Source organism: Ovis canadensis, chromosome 2 (genome assembly GCF_042477335.2).
Source record: "Ovis canadensis isolate MfBH-ARS-UI-01 breed Bighorn chromosome 2, ARS-UI_OviCan_v2, whole genome shotgun sequence".
NCBI lineage: Eukaryota > Metazoa > Chordata > Mammalia > Artiodactyla > Bovidae > Ovis > Ovis canadensis.
The window spans coordinates 164249360-164257005 of NC_091246.1; positions in this window are offsets into that span (position 1 = coordinate 164249360).

Sequence of the window (7646 nt, forward strand, 5' to 3'; positions counted from 1 at the left end):
ACACGTAGTGTATGTATGTCAAACCCAATCTCCCAATTCATCCCACTTATTACTTCCCTCCCTGTGTCCATGCATCTGTTCTGTACATCTGCATCTCTATTTGTGCCCTAGAACTAGGTTCATCTACATCATTTTTCTAGATTCCACATGCATGTGTTAATGTATGTTTTTCTTTTTCTGACTTACTGCATGTCAGAAATAAATGACACTATGAAAGATTCTAGTGTCCATCAACAGATAAATGGATAAAGATGTGGTACAATGGAATAGTACTCAGCCATGAAAAGGATTCCTAGTTTTTAAAAAGCTTCTTTAGCCTACTTCTATGAGTGTGTCAAAATATTCTGAAGTAAACTATAACACAAAACAAATCAACCACAATGCAAAAGTATCTTAATTAATGAACTGAATACTGTTATTATGGTTGCACAAAAACCACCCCAGATACCACTTACAAAAATAGACTCCACTTTTTTCATATGCTTTCAACCTGTAGTAGAGTGGGTATTGTAACTTTGCTAATAAGCATTTGTGCTGTTAGAATCCCAATTACGAGGGGAGCCTAGCAACACCTTTAGTTAAATTGTTCTGTCTCAACTCACATATTATTTCTGATAATCTAACCTCTCCTGTAAGAACATATCATCTTGTCCTCCCCAGTTTCTCAGCTTCCTTTAATGGCATGCCACCTTTCCACTTTTTAAAATAGGACCCCAGCTGATCTGTTCTACAGCCTCCAAGTTTATAAATTTCCCTTTGAGGAAGGAGGTGATAAGATGGAGAAATGTTAAAAAAAAAAAGTCTCCTACCAAAAATATCACTCATCTGGGAGGAGAAAGACAAACAGAAATCTAATTCTGTGTTCATGAATCAAATGTTGCTTGTCTCTCTTAGACGAGTTTTGTGAAGGAGCTTATTAGTGTGCAGGCTTTCTTTCCAAGCTCCCAAGTTGCATTTGTCTTGCTCTCATTTATCATTTCCACTAGGAACATCTGCATCTACATTTGATACAGTTCTGAATACATTTTACTCTAGGTAAGTTTCTTTGAGTTGTATGCTTTTTTAAGAAGGTAAAGAAATGCTAAAGAAATGTGCTGGAGAGATTCTAAGACATCAGGGAAAACTTGAACGATGAAGCATTAAAAAGGATAGAGATAAAGGTATTCCAAATTCATAGGTTTTTTTTTTTTTCCTCTAGAGTTCCAGAATGGACACGGGCCAGTTCCTTTCTCCTTATTGCTTGTTGGTTGAAAGTCTCAAGGCACAATTCTGATTGCATAATTTGAGTTAGATGTCCACTTCAGTGTTCAGGCAGGTATTACCAACCAGTCCCTCTTCTGTGAATGGAGTAGGCAGAGACGAGGTACTTGGAAGACACCTTAAAGGATGCTCATCACAAACAGCCTATGAATACCTACTGAAACACTTTCTATGGTGATTGATAATAGAGAAAGTTGCTCAGTTGTGTCTGACTCTTTGCAGCCCCATGGACTATACAGCCCATGGAATTCTCCAGGCCAAAATACTGGAGTGAGTAGCCATTCCCTTCTCCAGGGGATTTTCCCAACCCAGGGATGAAACCCAGGTCTCCTGCATTGCAGGCAGATTCTTTACCACCTGAGCTACCAGGGAAGCCCTAGAAAATCTATAAATATAGATGGATAATTCCTTGAAAGACTTCAAAAGAGCCTATTCTAATAACAGGATTCTAGAGGGACATACTTTGGCTTTGTCCAAATAGAGAGGATGTAGGAAACCAAGTCACACAGGAAGCTCTTATGTTTGGAGATAGAATGGTAACCTTTGAAAAATATGGCTTCACATTTCTCCAGTTTCCTGTTGGACTGAAGAAAGGACTTTTTATTAGTTCCCATGGTGTCTTCTTAGCTTTGACTGTCTTTCTCCTTTCTCACTCATGCAAGTTCCCACCATCAGTTCTTTTTCCCCCATTGGTTTGTCTTTTTCTCCCCCATTATCTTATATGGCCCTTTCTTTATCACCTTATTCCCAAACTGGCCATCAGGTCTTCCTACCTAGAGTTACATCCTTAATTTCACTGTGCATGTGCTACAAGAGGAGTCTTCCTAAAACACCCCTTTTGTCATGATGGCTGTCTCCTCAAAAACATTTCATCTTCTCTGTTTTCCTCCTTAATCAATTCTGATTTTCTCTGATAATCTGTTCAAGTTCTTTGATTGGCTGTTTCTCACTGCAATTTGGTCTCTGCTTTTCCTTCGTCTGAATGCCTGGATATGTCATTTTGGCCCCCCTATTGGCCTCCTTCAGCTGTATCCACTGCTTGATCACACTCCTGGCTCACTTTTGATCTTTTGTTGACTGAGAATGCTATAGTTCATCCTTTATGTTCACCAGTTGAAATTCAAATTATTATTCTAAAGTTCATCTCAAGTCTTGACATACTCTTAGGTCTACCTCATGTCTACTCTCCACCTCACTTTAAAAAATTCTCTTCCTTTTGAATTTGTTATATATATGACCTTATGAAGGAATATGCATATGTATGTGCTAAGTTGCTTCATGTCATGTCCAACTCTTTGTAACCCCATGGACTGTACAGCCCACCAGGCTCCTTTGTCCATGGGATTCTCTAGGCAAGAATACTGGAGTGAGTTGCCATGCCCTCCTCCAGGGAATCTTCCTGACTCAGAGATTCAACCTTTGTCTCGTGTATCTCCTGCATTGGCAGGGGTGTTCTTTATCCATAGTAGCACCAGGGAAGCCCATGAAGGACTATACTGTTCTTCAATGCCTGCACACAAGTTTGCAAATTTAACATATCACAACATAGAAAGGATATGATACTCTCCTAGTCATTCACATTGTCAACAAATATTTATTATATGCCCCCTACATGCTTGCTATTATTCCGGGCAATACAGGCACAGAGAACAAGACAGGTAAAGACACATACTCTTATGGGACTTACTTCTGATGGGAGAAGATAGTCTGTACTTGGACAAGGTGAGAAGTGATAGGAATTGAGGTAAGAGAAGTAGGCAGGGCCAGACTGGGAAGAAATTTGAAAACTATGAAGCTAGGGAAAACAGCATGATGATTTCTCTTCCTTCTCCTCATCCTCCTCTCCTCTCTGTCTCCTTCAGTAAGCTAAACAGTATAGATTTTATGTTAAGTGCAATTGATGATCACTGATTTCCATGTGGAACAAAGATTGTAGGAAGGCAGGAGCAAAACGGACAGCCAGAAATCTAGGTATGAGATGATGGTGTCTAGGGCTGAGGTGATAGTAATGAAGTTGGAGGCATTGTTTTGTGTGTTAATCCATGACCTCTCCTACCATATTAAAAACAAACCACCACAGACAGATACCATATCTTAATCCAAGAAGTATTGCATAGGTAAAAGAATGTAACAGATGGTCCATATATATCTGCTGGCAGAGTGGTTGGATTTAATGTTATCTTTGCTTATTTGAAAAAACAATAATTTGTGAGGTAGAAGACTGCATTGACCATTCTTTTTGTTAAATATTTCCCTTCATTATTGTGATGGATACTTGACAATTCATTTGTTAGATTTTACAGGCACAGTGATATTCAGTCGAAACAGAGCCAAGCTACTAAATTGAAACTTCCCTAAGTTTTTAAAATTTTAGACGTGTCCTAAATGTGTCACATTAATTTAAGGACTTTTAATAAGAAAATCTCAAGGCAGTGTAGGATAACTGAACATTTTTGTCTTCTTGCAAGTATGTTTCTTTTTAGCCCAATCTGTTTGCTTATATATATATACATATCTAAATACCATGGTAATGCTTCAAATAATTATATAGCCCCCAATGTATAGTTTTTGAGTAGGATGTGCCAGTGATTAAAAATCTATGTATGGAACTAAAACTGCTGTTTACAAAGGTTGCTAAGTCTCAAGAATGTGCTTGGGTGTGTAATTCATATTTCCTTTTATAACTGCAACTTGACAATTTGAAAACTAACTTTTCCTGAGTAACTTAAAAGAAAATTAATGCTCACAAAAGAAAGGCATACACATAAGAAAGTTGATCCAAAAATCTAAGTGATCTGCTGCTCAGAGATCAATTATATAATTGATAGAAAACCTGACATCTCAGGTTCTCTGTGCAGAATTTTTCTGAAAAAGTTACAGTCAAAAGAGAAAACAATGAAATATTAGATCCAAAAGCACTTTGAAGAATTCAAAGCAGTGTATACATATTTAGCAGTTTATCAGAACACCTCAGTTCTTCATCCAGAACAGTTCTAAGCCCGGGGATGCTAAAGAAAAATTCATTTGGAATGGTCAATTAAATGTCAAGATCCATTTCACCACCCTGAACATCTACTATTTTATTTTAATGTACAGAAGGAAGTCTCAATGGGAGGAGCATCCTTCAACGTGTCTTAAATTCCACTTGAAAAGAAATATGTTTCTAACCAAATGGTTCATTAACCAAACATTTTCCATGCCTGAGTTGTGGTCCCATAAGAGTTGTGGAATAAGAGTTTCACAGAATTTTGAAGATGGACAGGGTGCTAGAGAGCATCTGGTCTAATTCCCCCCTCATTGTTACAGAGTAGCAGAAAGCAGGCTGAGTTCCTGTGGCAGAGAGAGGAGGGACAAATGAAAGGGGATGCAGGCACTACATGTTCCCAGCTCAAATAAGCACTGTTTACTGCAGCAGCAATAGGATTCAAGCTCAGCTCTCCTGAAGCTGAGGCCAGGATTCCTCACTCACAACCTGCTAGTTTGCTCACCCTCATACTATTGTATATTATTAAAGCCATGTCATTAACTCAACTGTAGAGAATCAAATAAATGTGTTTCAGTGAATTTACTATGTTCCAGGGACCATTCCAAGTGCTCTATACGTATTCACTTGTTTCGTCATTACTACAATCCTATGAGGTACAGACCATTGTCATTTCTATTTTACAGATGAGGAAACTTAGGTTTAGGGCTGTTTAGTTAATTCATCAGAAGCTACTGAGTGGTAGAGTATAGATATGATTCCGCACAATAGAGACTACATAGTTGCTCATTGCTTTAAGGTTTCCAAAGCAATTAACTAAAATGATAATTAGTTAAGTAACGAACACTTATGAAGTCAAACAAATTATGTCTTTAAAAAACTATATAAAATTATAATGACTGTTTTTTTATTTAGAATAATAATAATTTTTCTTTCAGTATTAGGAGTTCAAATATATCATCAAAGGGAAGTCTGAAAGATCCTTTGCTAATTTGGGGAGCATATTTCTTGATTCAGGTAGTCATGTGAATGACTGCATCTGGTTCAATCATGTCTCTATCCCTAGTTATCTACTTGGAACATTGTAGGAGCTCAATAGTATCTGTTGAATGAATGAAAGATTGTCATGTGAGATGAACTATTGAATTATAAACAAGTTTTATGCCTAAAAATGCTAAAGATTGTTTTATTAAGCAACTCTGGTGACCTGGAATGATTCATGTAGTTTCCCCAAATATTGTCTAATTCTTAAAATATACTTTACATAATAAGCTTAAGCATTATAGATATTGTTAGATAAGTTTACAAATAATTTTATTGTCTTTCTGTAATTACTACATCAGTTGAATTGAACTATTTAATTTGAAACACCCAGAAACACGTATTATAAGAAAATGAAATTTTATGAATCACATTTGTACTATCAGTGTATTATTTTCTTAATAGAACAGTTTTGTACCTTTGAAAAGCAAGCCAATTTAATATTGGCTGATCAAATTAATCCACAGATTGAGACATTTTTTGCCAAAGAAAATATAAACAAGATAATACGTTTTTGTAGTGTTTATTGAAATCCACACTGGTAACATAGGGTTTAAATAAATATTTGCATGTTCAGGGTTTTTTGTATGTTCTTTCCAGAATATTTAAAATTGAATTACCGATTAAAAGAACCTTCACCAGGAATCGATTCGGAATCCTTGCAAATGATCTCAAGGAAAGAGAAAGTGAAAGTCACTCAGTCGTATCCAACTCTTTGTGACCCCGTGGACTATACAGTCCATGGGACTCTCCAGGCCAGAATACTGGAGTGGGTAGTATTTCCCTTCTCCAGGGGATCTTCCCAACCCAGAAATTGAACGCAGGTCTCTTGCATTGCAAGCGGATTCTTTACCAGCTGATCCACAAGGAAAGAGCCCTGTTAACCTTCCCTTGATCCTTTTGATCAGAATTTGCTTCTCCTGTGTTTAGATGTTTTTCTAGCTTCAAAGAAACACATGGTTTGGAATTTTTAAAAAATTACATTTCATAACCATTTGTCTTCCTCCACCATGCAGAAAATGTTTCCAGTATTTCAGGGAAGGATCGGCCAGAAAGTAGTACAAATGTCAACCTAACCTGCCTGGAGGCCCTTCCAAAGGGACCTTGGTGCTGTTGACAAGTACATACTTCACAGACAACACCATTTTACCCAGAAACTCCTGACCTGAGTATCACCGATTTGTAAACTTACAGAAATAGAAAAGGTGTGAACAGCCTTTGATCAGCAACAGGGCACTTCGCACAGAACCTCAGAGCTGGTAAAAGATGTCTGCCGGCCAGTTCATCACAGTGTTTGTGCAAACTCCATTAGCTATGCTGCGAGGAATGCCGCTTGCCCTTTGTGTTCTGTGAGGTAGAACAATCGGCCACTCTCCTCCGGAATAGCTACTTATTCCTTCAAAGTTCAGTCAAAGCCCACATTTTTTCCCCTCTGAATAATGTATGAGCTTCGTCCACCAAGGGCTTCTCATCTAGTATGGTGGGAACTTCCAGCCTTCTTGACTGATGTCACTGAAATAAACCACTGGTTCAAACAGGAAGGCATTGTCATTTGACTTTGTTTGGCAGAGGGTTGTGGTGAAAAGGTAGGAGTGAGAGAGCTCCAGAAGCATATGTATAGGCATGCAGCAGCCAGGAACGTGGACCTTTGAGACATCCAATTTAATACCAATCACCTCACAGCCTCATTCTAGATGGAAATATAGGCCCTGACTTCCCCATGCACAGTGGTGACCAGATGTTCTCTTGAGGTAGAACCTCCTCCATTTCTCCTTTTGAAATTCACAGCCCAGTCCGTGGTCAGCTCTCAAGCCTTGCCATTCCATGAAGTAAGTGGCACGCATGAGGAGGCCTGTATATTGGTGTCCTAAAGCTGCTGTAATAAATTTCCACAAACCAGATGGGTCAACACAACAGAAATTTATTCTCTCACAGTTCTAGAAGTTCTAAGGACAAAATCAAGGTGTTGGCAAAAGCCATGCTCCCTCTGAGTCTTCTGGGGAAGACTTCTTGCCTTCTACAGCTTCTGGTGGGTCCTGGTGTTCCTTGGTTTGGGAAGCATAACTCTATTTTCCGCCTCCACCTGTACATCACCATCATCCCTGTGTATCTTCACATACCTTCTTAAGAACATCAGTTATTGGATTTAGGATTTAGCGAGTATCTGAATCCAGATAACGACCCCATGGACTGTAGCTTACCAGGCTCCTCCGCCCATGGGATTTTCCAGGCAAGAGTACTGGAGTGGGTTGCCATTGTTTTCTCCATCATCTTATTATACTGATTTCTAAATAAGGTCTCATTTTGAGTTCTAGGAGGCCATATATTTTGGAGGAATGCTATTCCCCCCCATATAACCTGG